We start from the raw sequence: 14,605 nt of genomic DNA, 5'->3' as shown, positions 1-14,605 counted from the left end.
TAAAGTTTTCCATTTTAGTGGGGACTTTTCATTTTTTGATTAAATTTTCCATTTCCAACAATCGTTTCTTTCGATTATAGCGCCATCTATCCATAATTCGAAAAAATATCTCCATAAAAAATTGCTTATTTTTACGTAAGGAATCCAAATCTGCAATAAAAAATGGGGTTCTCCTATTGAAGATTTTAAACTAACACTCCACCCCACCTCCGTGGGGGGATCGTGTTTGGTGCCATTCGATTGACTTTTCAAAAATATTGAATACGGGTATTTTTCAGTCTTTCGGTCAATGTTCATTTCGCGAGATATCGCGGGGTTCGTATTTAAAATTTATTCCCACCCCTTTCCGTGAAGGGTGGTGTTTGGTATCATTCGATAGATTTTTGAAAAATATTGAGCACGTATTTTTTAGTTTTTCTATCTGTCGTTCATTTCGCGAAATATTCGCATTTTTCTTGTGAAACTTTGTGACTCACCCATTTCCTTACGCTCCGCTCAAATCGTCAGATTTTTTGAAATATACATACTACCTTATCTTAATCTAACGATGTCGATTTTTTTGTAAGGATAGATTTTTTCGGACCCCCCTTAACGAACTCCCCTGTATTAAGAGCAAATATATGGTAAAGATACATTTACAGGGTACAAGGTTTCTCCACATATGATAATCTGACGCGCTCGAGTAACTGTAAAAATCCCCTCTTGGGCTCCCCTACCATATAGTCTTAGTGCACTTAGTGCACTATTTTGCACTCTTTAACAATATCGCTGTAATAATATGGTTGCTTAACGGGTAAATTTTCCTTGTATAGGTACCTGATGCATATTTACGATTCTAGGTCAATTGCTCGAATGCAGTTGCTCGAAATCAATTGCTCGAAAACGAAATGCTCGACACGAAAATTGCTTGAAATACAAATTGCTCGAGAAAAGTAGAAAATTATATAATTACTTAAGTATTTATTCACAATAATGCAAAATATATACCTAAATATACATATTTAATATTACAAATTATGTAATATTCCATGTACATAATCACATAAATATTACTTTTTGTTGTTCATAATTGTTTATTAAGAGCAAACAGTAGCGATCAACAGGTAGCAACAAACGCGTTCCAAGATTGCGGCTGTAATTTTGAATATTTTGTCGAGATATTTGGCACATATATTCGTAATATAATAAAGAATGGCGGTACAGAGCTAAATTTCAGAAATATGTTAGTATGTGGAAATTACTGTATAACTAAATAAAATATTGAAAAAAGGAGCCTGTACCGCCATTAAGAAAGACCAAAAAATACACTTTCTTCAAATAAACTTTTTTATCCCGTGCCTAGATTTTGTGTCACATTGAAACTACTAAAATTCGATTTTTTTATAACAAGAAATCAAACGTCACTGACTTGGCAACATTTCGCGCCCATGTGTATAAAAATTATTTTATCTACTCTATCTCATATTATGCATACGTTTTTAGTTTGTGAAAACTGTCATTATAGGTAGCAGTGCGTGAAGGATTTAAAGTGTGCGTGAAGTAACAATGGTCGCGTTCACCAGAATTAATCCGAGTGCAATCCGATTAATTTGCGCTGAAACGCTGCTGAGGGCAGATTGCAATTGCGCGCAGCGGTCAGAAAGGAGGAAGACCTAACCCTTCGGTCCAAACCTAACTTGCGGGTATTAGAGTGAGAGAACCGCAGGAGGTATTTGACCGCTGCGCGCCACAACCCACCCAACGCTGACAGTTTTTTTACTAGTGAACGACTGACGTTTGACATTCGATTGAGTGTGTTCTGTGTTCCATTTGTTTTTGTTTTTATTCTTTATTTATATAATTTATAACCTAGACAGTTTTGTTTTTAAATAAAACTGTGTCTAAACTAAAATGGATAATATTCTTGAAGAATTTTTGTTTGGGGGCGAAATTATCCCTCAATTAGCAAATGCCGTTATACATTTAGCGGATGTACCATTATTCCAGAAGGATGAGATGAAATAATAACAAGGAATTAAAATTATTTTAATATATATATATATATATATATATATATATATATATATATATATATATATATATATATATATATATATATATAAAACAGATGAAATAGAGAATGTGGAAAAATCCCCTTACGAACAATTCACACATCCACCACTTCGGATCTACATCTCGTATTTTATATATATATATATATATATATATATATATATATATATATATAAACCATAATTCAATATCCAATTTAGAGAACATTTTCGTATGTCCAGAACTACTTTCCAGGTAAAATTGTATAACAAATTAATAACATCATGTATATATTGTTATATTTCCAGGAACTATTTAATTGTATGGGTCATATCCACCAATTTGAAAAAAGAATAATTCTATTGGAAAAAATTTAATGTTTAGGATTTGGATGCTAAGTAAACCAGAGAATTTGTTGCTGGGGATAGGTTTGGTTTGCCAAAGAGCTCTGGACATAAGATTTTCACAAATATTCTATAATATAATTTTATTGTAAATATGTATTGTATTAACACATTTGTGGACACATGTTCATATGCAGACAGTAATTTCCCTTTGTAAGTACATGCATATATAGTCGTATCTGCAAATGGGTTAATTGTAAATCGTAATCAATAAAAATTTTGTGTGAATCAATAAAAAACTGGTTTGTTTGAAAATAAATGTAGTACAAATGTGTTCATATTATTTATTGTCAAAATAACTGTCAAAGTTTAAATACATAATTCAAAGTTTCTCTTCGAATTTTGTGATTTAACCACAGATTATTTAACGTAGATAAAATTTGTTCAGTCCATTCTTGTATCGACATATCGAAGTAATTTAGTACAGCAAAAAAACACCCTGTTCGGGACTGTGACAAGCCCAGTCCAGGAAAACTAATACACAGGTACGCAAATGATGATAAATATATTTTTCAAAATATGTTTCCATCCGGGATAAATACAGAGTTTAGTAATAATTCAATAACCAACCCACAAATGTATCAACAAGCCAACACACAAGGGCAACTAGCCATGAATGTACAAACCACGCCATATCTAATATCGATGTCTCAACCAGCACCAACTAAACCAATGCCACCTAACTTGTACCCTCCACTACCACAGACACAAATTCCATTAGTGCCGATCACATATCATAGTTCTGCTTCAAATTATCAATTACAACGATTGCCATCCACCAGTGAAGAAGAGGAAGAAAACAACGAACCAGCTAGCAGCAACGATTGGCAAGAAATTAGAAGCTCAAAAAGAAGAAAAATCAGAAAAACAACAGACAATGCAAACAGTACAAATATTATTGTAACAGAAAATAGATTTGAAGCGCTAGAAAATGAAGTAGTCCCTCCCAAGGAGAGCAACACAGCAAACCCTCCACCAATTTTCATACACGGTGTACAAGACTATCAAAAAATGGTACAAAAAATTAAGGATGTAGCAGAAAGGGAAGAATATCATACAAAAAGTTTAACTAACAATGTCGTAAAATTAAGTTGTGGCACGCCAGATACATATAGAAAAATGGTTAGATATTTTAATGAACATAACATTTATCACCATACATATCAGTTAAAACAGGATCGAGCCTATAGAGTTGTAATAAAATACCTTCACCACTCTACTAACACCGAGGATATCAAAAACGAACTCCTAAAACTGGGTCATAAAGTTCGAAATATAATAAATGCACAACACAGAATTACTAAAGAGCCACTTAATTTGTTCTTCGTGGATCTCGAACCGGCAGCAAATAACAAAGATATTTATAACTTAAGGGGGCTACAGAATAGAGTTATTGAAATTGAACCTCCCCGAACAACCAAAAATCGCATAATACAATGCATGAGATGCCAATCGTACGGTCACTCCAAGTCATATTGCAATAAACCATTTGTATGCGTCAAATGCGGAGGAGCCCACAATACCACAACTTGTAAGAAGACTAGAGAAACTCCAGAAAAATGTGCATTATGTGGTGGGGATCACCCCGCAAATTATAAAGGATGTGAACATTACCAAAAAATTTATAATATTAATAACAGGTATCATAACAGAGGAAACGTATTAAATCCAGCAATAAATCAAATACATACACAACCCAGAATATATACACAACCCAGGATTCAGAATCAGTATGAAAGTTACGCTCAAGCTGCAGCAAATAATCAGAACAATAACGAAGATACAGCGAGTATACTTACCAAATTTCTAGAAGAGTTTAAAAATTTATTTAACCAGCTAATGCAACAAAACAGTATGGTGCTCAACATGATTTCCATGCTAGTAAATAAAGTAAACTAACAATGTCTAAGTTCATAAGAATTGCCCAATGGAATGCCAATGGTCTTCCTAATCATAAAGAAGATATAAAACTATTTCTGGAACAAAATTTCATTGACATACTACTAGTAAGTGAAACCCATTTTACAGACAGAACCTACTTCAAGATACCTAAGTATAAATTATATTACACAAATCACCCAGATGGTACAGCCCACGGAGGTTCAGCCATATTGATAAGAGAAACTATAAAACATTATGAAATGCTAAAATACGAAACAAATCACATTCAAGCAACATCGATAAAAATACAAACTCTTCCATATGATATAACTGTCACAGCAATTTATTGTCCGCCCAGGCATAGACTTACAAAAGAAGATCTTCTACCCTTTTTCGAAACTCTAGGGCCAAAATTTATAGCAGGTGGAGATTACAACTGTAAACATACGCTATGGGGTTCACGCCTAACAACCACCAAAGGCAGAGAGCTAGCAAAAGTTATCCAGGATAAAAGCTACTCATTCCTATCGACGGGATCACCGACATATTGGCCAACCGATCCAAATAAAACACCAGACCTATTGGATTTCTTTATTACAAACGGAATATCTCAATCATATACAGATGTAGTACCAAGTTTTGATTTATCATCAGATCATAGTCCCATAATTGCCACAATTAGCACAACGGTGATAATCAAAAAACCAACATCTCGACTGCATAACTTCAAAACAAACTGGGACACATACCGGCTAATCATAGAACAGGAAGTAAATCTATTAGTGAGATTGCAAACTCCCGAACAAATAGAAACAGAAACTAATAATCTAATCAACTTACTTCAAAATGCTGCCAAACAGTCTACCCCTCAACCTGGACAAAAAAAATTTTCAACCAACATTCCTCTTGAAATAAAAAGACTAGTAGCAGAAAAACGAAAAGCTAGATCAATTTGGCAAAGAACTCACAGACCAGACGACAGGACAATTTATAATAACAAAACAAGAAACTTAAAAACAGCTCTAGAACAGATGAGAAACAACTCATTTGAAAACTATGTATCAAACCTTTCGCGTCAAGATAACTCTATCTGGAAACCAATCAAAAATAAAAATAAACCAATAAATACTTCACCTCCAATTCGGAAAAACTCATTACCACCAGGACCATGGGCAAAAAGCAACAAAGAAAAAGCTGATTTATTTGCTGAACATCTAACTGAAGTCTTCAAGCCACACGACAATGACCAAGTACAAGAAGTAGAGCAGGAACTAGCCTTACCAATTAATCAACGAGAGCGACTAACTTTAATTACACCGAAGGAGATCAAAGATGAAATTAATCATTTGAATGAAAAGAAGGCACCAGGCACTGATCTCATAACAGCAACAATGCTAAAACAACTTCCTAAAAAAGGTATAATGAAGTTATTGTACATATTAAATGCAATCTTAAGACTTAATTATTGGCCTATATCACTAAAAATTGCCCAAGTAATTATGATACCGAAACCTGGTAAAGCTTTAACGGATGTTTCATCATACCGCCCAATAAGTCTACTGCCAATAATGTCAAAACTTCTTGAAAAGCTGTTACTTAAAAGAATTATGAGCGACCTAGAATTCCAAAACTGGATCCCAGAACACCAGTTTGGATTCCGGCAAGGTCATTCTACAGTGCAACAATGTCATCGCATATCAAATGTAATTAATAGAGCTTTGGACAATAAACAGTATTGCACAGCAGCCTTTCTGGACATCAGCCAAGCATTTGATAAGGTATGGCACCCAGGATTACTTTATAAAATCAAAAAATCCCTACCCAACAAATACTTTGACTTATTAAAATCATATCTAAATCACAGAGAATTTGAAACTAAAGTGGAGGATGAACTATCAAACCGTAACAAAATTCAATCAGGAGTCCCACAAGGTAGTATATTGGGTCCACTTCTTTATGTACTGTACACATCCGATTTACCAACCTCTCCACAAACCACCATTGGAACTTTCGCTGATGACACAGCAATATTTGCAACTGAAGAGGATCCAAGAGCTGCAGTATTAAAACTTCAAGAACACCTAGACCAAATTGGACAGTGGTTAAAGAAATGGAAGATAAAAGCTAACGAAACTAAGTCAACACATATAACTTTCACACTAAGGAAAGACCAATGCCCAAATATTAGCCTTAATCAAGTCAACATACCACAACAGAACATCGTCAAATACCTGGGGCTTCATCTTGATTCTAAATTAAACTGGAAACAACACATTTTAAAGAAGAAGAAACAAATTGAGTTAAGAGTGAAAGAAATTAATTGGCTTATAGGTAGAAAATCTCGACTCTCAATTGAGAACAAACTGCTGATTTATAAAACAGTCATCAAACCTATATGGACGTACGGTATAGAACTATGGAGTTGTGCCAGCAAATCAAACACAAAAATTATCCAAAGAACTCAATCAAAAATTCTACGCACCATCGCAAATGCCCCGTGGTACATTTCCAACCAAACCCTTCATACAGACCTAAACATCCCGTTAGTCAGCACAGTAATTCAAGAAAGAGCCAACAGACATCACGAGAAATTGGAAGACCACCCCAACCAATTAATATTACCATTACTACAGCCACTAAACAACAGAAGATTGCGAAGATTATGGCCCATAGATCTTCGCTGAAACTGAGGTGAAACCGCTGGGTGATGTACCTCATAACGCCATTTTAGTGTACAATAATACATTGATATGTTATTGTACTTGTTATCAAATTAGCTTATAGAATTATGTAATTCTGATTGTTAATAAATGCTTACAAAAAAAAAAAAAAAATATTATTTATTTTCATGCTTAGATAAAAACTAAATGTATTGTAACACAACCTTTCATATATATTCCTCGGCCATTGTTAAGCAGAATTTGTTAACAAGAATTGTCCCTCCATTCTTTTTTTAATAAGAGGAATTTCTTTCTTAGCGTTCCTAGTATTTGGTTGTGGCTCTAAAATTGCATTTGTTTCACTGAGAGCATCTAAAAGGTCTCTCGATCCTTATTTCGTTTGACATAGCCATACTCATAGAAATAATTCTATCTATATTGATGGTATTATCAGAGAACAACGAACACATGGTCGTCTTCAGAGTGCTCCCAACCAACAGTACCTTATGCTGCTCCGTTTTCTTTTACTGTTTTAACCCTTATCCGGGCAAGTGGGGCTCAACAGGCCCGAAACGCCATGTCTTTTATATGGAAGTAAAATGTCTTGCCCGGATAAGGATTAAAGTGAGCCTTCTCGTTTCAGAATTTTTTATCGAATACAGCTTCAAGATAATATATTGTAACCATGCAAAATAATTATTTTTTCCCTTTATAGGATGCCAGCAACAACTATGTAATGTAAGATTGCTTGGAAATGTGCTTCTGTATGAGCATCATAAAGGGAGTCTATTGCATTCCCAGTTTATCTCAAGAGTTAGTTGGTTGTGATCAAAGAATCTTATTAAAAAATAGATTATATCTCCCTCTAGTTCTTTTTTCATAGTTCCTCTACTTATATTAAATTTGGAGTATGCCTAATTCCATGAAATGACAACAAATAATATGATTGTAAATAGTTTTGAAAAAGCTGTTTAAACTGTATAATTAATTTTTTTTAAACATCTTCTTTTAAAAATTTCGTACAGGCCTGGATCCCGCATACCAAAAAAAAGTTGATTAATAGCAAGCTGAAAATTTGTTAATAGCTTAACGGTGTCTAATTTGACACACTTTGATGTATAGAAACACTGGAACAGGGGAAGCTTTAATTGTGAAACGTGTCATTATGTGAAACGTGTCAAGTTTATGATTGTGAAAACTAGCAGGTTGTTTTTAAGTTTATTCAACAACAAACTTTATATATAATATATGAAAAAATTTTTCTCCGAAAAATATGTTGGACATTTTAATAATTCCGACACGTAGAACATGTCAGAGGATAGGAATTATATTGGTGGTAAATAGCAGTCTGATTTTTGCATGCTAATGAAAGAGTAGCAAATCAATTGGAAGTTCTGTCCGACACAATACATGAGACGTTTTCGTAGTCTGAAATTCGAAATCTGTAACCTTGTTCCACAATTAAAACTTCCCGTTCCAGTGTTTATTTTAAATTAAAACATCAAAGCTTGTCCGACTAGACACCTTTAAGCTAATAACAAATTTTCAGCTTGCTATTAATAAACTGTCTTTTGGTACGCAGGATCCAGGCCTATTAACTATTTAACTCGAGCAGATTCCATATTTTACCAGCGAATATAAATCTCATTCAAAATTCGGCATATCTAGATACTCCTCATTAACTTAATGAAATCTTACCAGAATAATAAACGTTTACTGCCAGAACAAGAAAATTTTGATAATAAATTAAAGATTCTAAATCTTCTGAATCTACAATTATAAATAGTTGGTATGCAATCAATACCAATTTTTATAAGATTTGTGAATCAATCAAAAACTGGATTATTGGAAAATAAATTAGGTAGGTACCTACTACAGATATTGTGTTAATATTTCTAATAACTATATAAATAAAAAAATATAAATATTTCTAACTTAATTTAGATAATAACTATTATTGTGTTTCAATTTATCAATCAAAGATAGAATAAAATTTTTTATTTTTTTTAATATAACGCGGGCACATAAATTTGATACACCCTGTATATTGATTTGTAAATATTTATTAGAAGTTAGCTTTCACGCAAGGTGGTTTCTCCTTAATGAATTTTTCCAGGAAGAATTAAAAACATTTTTGTAAAATAAAAGTGAAGTGGAAGTTATTTAGGATTATTATTTTAAACCGATTGTTTATTACGAGAAAGGTAGAAGCCATAGGTAATTAGTTCTTAGAAAATTGAGGTAAGAAAGTTTGGAATTTTAATCTCTTTTTGTTTAACCCCGAGTAAATTTTGTAGAATTTCCCGAAAGTAATTATTATGATGGTAGGAACATTTTTGAAAGTATGAGTGGGTTTTTCGAATGAAAAAAAGTGTGGGGAAGAAGAAATGTCTCTGATTGGTTTGGCAAGTTGGAATGGGAAGGAGAGAAGGTTGAATTTTCAGATAGTTTTGGAAAAAGGGATTATTGTGTTACCGGCATCCGAAAGGAGCGGTCAAAAGTTTTCGTGAGTAGTTCAGAAGCAAGTACTAGTGTTTTGTTTTGATAGTGAGAGTAGCTGAAAAGTGGAACGAGAGACAAATCAAATCGAGAAGAAATACCTCTTTGATTCTGTAAAGTCCAAGACAGTAAGTTACAAGAATTATCATTATTAAAATTATTTGTGACACCAATTAAAAAAGATACTTGGGTCTCAGGAGATTATTGTTGAGAGAAAGAGAGGAGAGAGTTTTGGAGTTTATTGAACGAGTACTGGCAAAAAAAGAGGCCTGGCTTGTGTTTTTGGAGAAATAGTTGCTGGTATCCTGCTGGATTGTTTGCTGAGAACGGAGAGGGCTTTGATTGGTAGCCCAACATAATCAACAAGGAGGAGCTGTTTGGGTCAAGAGGAGACATCATTGTGTGTGAATCAAAAAGGTCAGTCAATAACCTATGTGATAGATTTTTTTTATAATCAGAAGTTAATTTTTTTACGTAAAAGTATATGAATTTAAGATTCCAACATTTCAAAAATTTAATAGGGACCGGACCTGATTCCGAACCACAAAGCGTGTTTAATTTCAGCTCCGATATACTCGCAATTTTATACCAGTATTTTCACCATAGTAAATAAACAAAAGTGATTTACCTGTTCAATAAAGTTAGTGTTATAAGAAGACCCAAAAACGTGAGTAGAAGAACATTAATTAGATTGAAATAATATATTCATTTGGAAATCTATCTACATAAAAGCTTCATATCAACACTACACCGGACTGGTTTTTTATTAACAACAATTAAAACCAGGGCCGTACTTAAATATGTTTATAATAAATCGTTCAAGTAAAATTAAATGATGAATAATACTTTATCAACAATGGAAACTCCTACCACTTCTCAAAACACTCCAATGTACTCTACTATTGCATCTCAACAAACTACTCCAAAATTACCAGTGAAAGAACAAGCCATCATCTTCAGTTCAATTAATGGCGCAAAATTGCAAGATTATCTTTTGCAACTAGGACCACTCGTCCAACCAAAAAAATATTATTTATTCATCAAGAATCTCTAATAACCGAGTATGCGTTTATCTTTCAAGTAAAGCTGTAGTTGATGACTTTCTAAATAAAACAGGATCCATAAAAATAAATAATGAAGTACTTCTAGCACGTAGATTAGTCACCCCATCGGAACGTCTTCTCTTATCTAATGTTAATCCAACAATACCGCAGGAAATGTTGATTAATATTCTCCAGAACCTAGGCTTAAAATTGATGTCACCAATAACATGTTTGAGAATTGGAGCTACAAATCCTGAATATAGCCACATACTCAGTTTTAGGCGTCAAGTATACATAGAACCCCTAGATAATATAACCATACCTGATTTTGTCATGGTTAATCATGATAATGTTAGCTACAAAATATTTTTGTCCAACGACCAATCGCTTTGTTTCAAATGTAAACAAAATGGCCATCTTCCCTCACAATGCTCATCAGAAACTTCTTCCCTAATCAATTCTAATATGCCAAATACTATTCCAACTTTTAATCTACCTCAAAGTATCACCTCGCAGATTTCCACAACAGATAACCAAACAAATAATTTATCAAGTCCTCTTTGAATAAATTCTATGGAGGGGTCAAATATATCCCTTTCAACAACAGAAACATCAACATCAACCAAAAGACATTTATCAGAAACCCCATCTCCAACAGAAGAACCAGCATCGAATATATTTAACCAAGCATGTAATAAAAGTAGTCCTATATCCAAAAAAATAAGAGCTGACAACAATTCTGAACCCGAAAAAAACATAATACCACCCACTCAAGACTCACCCCAAAAACAACAGATACAAGTTGATCAGAAATTACAAAATCAAATTCACACAATAACCAAGGAAACGATAGAAACCGAAGAAGCTGCTAAAAGATTTATCAATAAACATTCAAAATCATATGTCTTAAATTACGATGAATTTCGGGAGTTACTAAATGAGACATGCGGAGCTAAAGATGTCTATAATATTGTTAAGGATTATACACCAGATTTACCATTACTTATTAAAATGCTTGTAGACACTCATCCTCATTTTACTGACTCAAAATTAAAAAATCGAATAACACGACTACGCAAAAAGCTAGAAAGACTATTACAACATGAAGTATCTGAACCCGATAGTGATTCATGTGCTTCAACTAAACAATAAATCACTTTCAATAGTATATTACAATGGAATTTGAATGGGTATTACACCCATTTAACCATGTTAAGAAACTCACTTCAAAAATAACTCAACACACAACCTGAAAGGTTACACAGGATTTTGCACCAATCGACCCAATCAGAACTACGTCAGTGGAGGAGTAGCTCTATATATAAAGTCAAATATACCTGTTCAAAATATAAACCTCACAACTAGTATCGAAGCAGTTGCTGTAACAATACTTGCCCCTCTAAAGTTAAATATTTGCAGCATTTATGTTCCACCAGACAAGACTCTGACTAAACCCGAACTACTTAATCTTCTCCAACAAATTCCTTCCCCTCGAATAATCACGGGAGATTTTAATTGCCATAACATTACATGGGGGTCAAATAAAACAACAACGAAGGGAAATATGTTAGAAAACGTTTTGAACACTATGAACTTATGCCTACTTAACGACGGCTCGCCAACAAGATTCAATATGGCTACGGGAACTTCTTCCGCCATTGATCTCTCCATATGTGAACCCTCATTGATCACCCAACTAGACTGGACAGCATTAAAAGATTTATATAGTAGCGACCACTTCCCAATCTTAATAAAGCATACAGTAAATTTAAACACAAATACAATACCAACTCAAAAATGGAAACTAAAAAAGGCAAATTGGATTGAATTTGAGAGAATTGTATCAAACAGAATGGATCAGATTAAAATTTCAGACTCCATTGATGACACACTTAGGAGCTTCAATCAGATTGTACTGGATGCGGCTAATATAACCATAGGTAAATCTCAACTTTTAAAAAAACGCAAACCAGTTCCCTGGTGGAATTCACAATGTGAAGCCGCTATTAAATTAAGTAAAACAATTTGGAACCGCTACAAAAAATACAAAAATATTGATCTATTAATAGAGTACAAAAAACGTAGAGCTGAAGCAAGAAGAATAATTAAAAAAAGCAAACAAGAATCATGGCAGAAATACATATCTAGCATAAACAGTAGTACAAATATATCATCAGTTTGGAAAAAAGTTAAAAAAATAACAGGGCAGCATACCTACCAACAAATTGTGAGCCTGCAAAAAGAAAAAACGCTACTAACTGAGCCACAGGATATAGTAAATGAACTGGCTGATACCTATCAAAAATTCTCATCCAACCAAAGTTACAGTAACGAGTTCCTAACATACAAACAAGAGGAGGAGGCAGTACCTATTACAATTTCCGACGAATTTAACGCTATTAATATACCTCTCAGTTATGGGGAATTTGAAGATGCACTTAATAGCATAAAAGACACTGCACCAGGTCCAGATAACATACCAATACAATTCATTAAAAAACTTCCCATGGAAGCAAAAGAGTTTCTGCTCCAAATTTTCAATATTATTTGGGCACAAAAATCATTTCCAAAAATCTGGAAAAATGCCATTGTTATTCCTATTATTAAAACAAATAAAGATAAATTACACCCAGAATCATATCGTCCTATATCATTAACGTGTTCCTCATGTAAACTTATGGAAAAAATAGTCAACAGAAGATTAATGTGGAACCTGGAACGCAATGATCAACTGATTATCGAACAAGCTGGCTTTAGACCAGGCAGATCTACAAACGACAACATTATCGATCTGGAAAACGCTATTCACGAAGCTTTTAAAAATAACCAAAAATATATGGCGATTTACTTTGACATAACTAAAGCATTTGATACAGTATGGAAACACCGTATATTGAGCATTCTAAACAAATTTGGATACCAAGGAAATATTTTAGCCTATATAAACAATTTTTTAACTCAAAGAACATTTCAAGTCCGAGCGAATGGTGCTATATCCTATCTTAGAGAACAACAAAACGGAATCCCACAAGGATCAGTCATCAGCCCTACTCTGATTTTAATAGCAATAAACGATATAGTAAAAATCATGGCGAAACCTGTTCAGGCACGACTATATGCTGACGATCTGATTCTTTACATAAAAGGAAAAAATGTAAATCATATGGCGTCAATATTACAGGAACACTTAAATAAACTAGTAAATTGGTCCTTAAACACCGGTTTTAGTTTTTGTTCTAATAAAACAAAATGTATAATATTTTCAAAAAAACGTATCGAGGATAAACCAAATCTCACGCTTGAGAATCAAAATCTTTCCTATACAAACGAAATAAAATTCCTAGGAATGATATTTGATCAACAGTTAAATTGGAAAAGTCATATTCAGCAGTTAGTTCTTTCATGTCGAAATGGTCTTAACTTGTTAAAGTATCTAGCTCACAGTACTTGGGGTGCCGAAGGTAAAACACTGCTCCTTAATTCGCTCTAAGATTGACTACGGATGTGTGGCATATGCATCTGCCAGCAAAACAACGTTGAAACCTTTGGATACGCTACATAACACCTCCCTAAGGATTATACTTGGAGCATACAGAACAACTCCGGTAAATAGCATACAAGCTGAAATAGGCGAACCCACTCTAATGCTTCGTAGACAGCTGTTAACCTTTAATTACGCTTCTAACATAAATGTACATAAAAGAATTTCAATAAATAACATTTTAGATCTATCCATGACTAATGACTCTTCAAAGTTCAATCTCCCTTATTCTCGCAGAATCCACCATGCAATGGAGCTACTTAACTGGCAGGAATTTCCACCCTTATATCAATACAAAGAAATATCTTCATCTACACCTTGGACTGTAAAAATTCCAACAGTCAATTGCAGTCTATTACAATTCCAAAAAAATAGCACTAACCCTAATCTCATCTTACAACACTTCAGAGATCTAATTAACTCTCATTCCGATTACACAGTATACTATACAGACGCGTCTAAAACTGAAAATGGAGTCGGAGTGGCATTTGTTAACAACACAGAGATTCACAAACATAAAATTCCAGATACTGCAACTGTATTAAC

At 33.6% G+C, this 14,605-nt stretch overlaps 1 protein-coding gene across 3 annotated transcripts in view; it reads right to left on the bottom strand.

Annotated features, from left to right (window-relative positions):
• The window catches only part of LOC114347035 (227 kDa spindle- and centromere-associated protein-like), a 1,075,867-nt gene that overhangs the window by 780,270 nt on the left and 280,992 nt on the right, over positions 1-14,605 (bottom strand). The window lies entirely within an intron of this gene.

The sequence above is a fragment of the Diabrotica virgifera genome, chromosome 1 (genome assembly GCF_917563875.1).
Source record: "Diabrotica virgifera virgifera chromosome 1, PGI_DIABVI_V3a".
In the NCBI taxonomy this organism is placed as follows: domain Eukaryota; kingdom Metazoa; phylum Arthropoda; class Insecta; order Coleoptera; family Chrysomelidae; genus Diabrotica; species Diabrotica virgifera.
Note: the sequence above shows the minus strand (reverse complement) of the source record. Positions and strands in the feature narration are given on the sequence as shown.